The sequence below is a fragment of the Chaetura pelagica genome, unplaced genomic scaffold (genome assembly GCF_000747805.2).
Source record: "Chaetura pelagica isolate M959 unplaced genomic scaffold, ChaPel_1.0 scaffold24, whole genome shotgun sequence".
In the NCBI taxonomy this organism is placed as follows: Eukaryota; Metazoa; Chordata; class Aves; order Apodiformes; family Apodidae; genus Chaetura; species Chaetura pelagica.
Window position 1 is genome coordinate 2,465,578 of NW_009953077.1, and position 2,528 is coordinate 2,468,105.

The window sequence follows — 2,528 nt, forward strand, 5'->3', positions numbered from 1 at the left end:
GGAGAAGCCAAAATACAAGTCAACATGCACTTGTTAATTGCTAGGGGTTGTGCAGATGGACAGGAGATGTTTTAGAGAACTGGTAAAGGAAAGAGACATTTAACATCAGGCTGCAGGGAATACATGATGCCAGAAGAGAATAAAGGCTCTCTTAGATGCAGCACTCTGACATGCAGTACACCTTTTCATACTGTCTGATTTAGAAACTAATTTTTAGCGAGTACATGGCAACAAAAGCCTAGAAGAAATTACATCAATTTAAGTAGTTAAGTCTGAACCATAAGACAGAGAAGCCTTGTTAGAGTAGGTGAAAGCACAGAAAAATTCCACTTATTAACCAGACTGATTGTTTGAGGGAGAGTGGTGGGAGGCACTAATTTTAATAAATATCTGTACAGCACTCACAGTGACAGAGCTTTGGCTCAGGGTAAGAACAGGCAGACCAGTTCCTGTACAACTGGGAGAAAGGGCACCATTTTATAGAGTAAAGAACTTTGTCTTTATCAGGAATCTATTGCAACAGAGTTGTAATTGAAAAAACAAACAAACAAACAACAAAACAACAAAAACACAAACAACCAAAAAAACAACAACACAACCAAAGAGCACACTACTCCTTACATGAATCTGCAGGGCAGGGAGGGTGGAGATGGCAAGGCTGCTACCACCAGCCTGAGTTAGGAAAGTAGCACTAATTCAGTAGGTTTAGTTTATTTTCAAGGATGTATTATTTTCTATCTAGTCCTGCAGGCTGCAAGTAACATTCACATGATTGCAAAGCACAGAACTTCATTTACATGTAACAGGAGCTACTGGAGAAGGGAAGTGGAGGGGGCAAGGCAAGGAAATGATGCAGCAGAGACCATTACAATTCCACTGCACTCACAGTAAGCTCATCCATACCTTGCAGAGATAAAGTGTGTTGCACAAGAGGCTGCACATTGAAGGTGTGGCAGCAAGCTCTGTACTTCCAGTATCAAGACAGCTCTAGGCTACAAATTTCCATGTCTGTCAGCACCACCACAGCTACCAAGTATTAGAGTAGCTGAAAACATCACTTCTGCATTACAAGTCTGGCTGTATAATCAAATGATTTAAGAACAGGTAGAGTTGGATGTGGGCTAAGTTTAGTTTTGGTCACAGACCACTACATTAGTGGTTGCAATACTCCTGCCCTTAGGCCTGTATACAGCCTTGGAGTTCCTAAAAAAGTCATGAATCATCACTTATCACTCAGGGATTCCTGCCTATTACAGGAAGTGCAAGGCAATAATGTATTCATCAATTTCAATTTATCAGGAAAACTTTTACCTTTCTCCCAAAGCCACAGTCTGGCCTAGCAAAAAATCTTTTTTAATAAAATAAATGGATATTTTTTCTGTACTGAAATGTTACTGTCTTTTCCTTAGAGTTCTTCTCCTATTGCCTTTTACTGTCTGAAGAATCAGATTCATCATCTACCAAAGACATGCAATTAAAAAGAAAAGTATTTGAGATCAAGATCCCAAGCTCCAGGTGTTTCTCATCCACAAGTTTTCAACTCAGACAGTTACCACTCAATACATCAAAATTGCAGTTCTGATATTAATCTCCATCCCGTGTGGGGAAGAATTTGAAGCCTCTGCCACATACAAGATAAGATGCACTTCAGCCAAAACCACTCTGGCCTAGCAGGTGGGCAATTCTCCAATTTAAGCATTTGTACATTGTTGTGAATACTGGAGTATTCCAGTTTCCATATTAAAAGCTTAATCATCAGCCTCTGCTAGACATCTTGCTTAAAAGCTTTCTGACCAAAGACCCTACAGCAAAATCTGAAGAAGTCTCCTTGGCTTTGACCCAAAAGATGAGTATAAGGTTATTTTCCCATTCTCTTCAGGAAAGCTTGGCCTGATGAAACATCACCCCAGCAGAGGGTCCTGCCTTGAACTTCTCCATCCTGCCCACCAGCAATGAAATGAAGGGTGCCTTATTTATTTTATATTAAAGGTTTTTCAGTATGAACAAGCTCAGAAACAAGGAAGCCTTGCTCTGTCCCCCGGACACGATCTCTCGAACAGCAGACAGATTTATTTATTTATTTAATTTCAAGTGAAGCTTATCTGGACTTGAGCAGCCCCACGGGACAGATTTGGTGGGGAAGCACAGATGCCCGGGCAGGATGCGGCTCCGAGCCCCGGAGCATCCGGCAGCCAAAACCCGGCTGCTCGCTCTGCCTCGGGCAGAGGGGCTGGTCGAGTCCGCACATCTGCTAGACCCTCAGCAACAAATAAATCAATCCTCAAACCTACCCCTAACCTAACAAGCCCCCCCCCCTTCACAAGAAAGGGGCTGCAAACGGGCCTTTAGTTTTTTAAGCGACTCCAGGTAAATCGGAGGTGAAGGGAAAGGCAGGGAAGGGCAGAGGCAGGGAGAGGCAGAGGAAGAGAAAGGCAGGGGCAGGGAACGGCAGGGGCAGGGAACGGCAGGGGCAGGGAACGGCAGGGGCAGGGAACGGCAGGGGCAGGGAACGGCAGGGGCAGGGAACG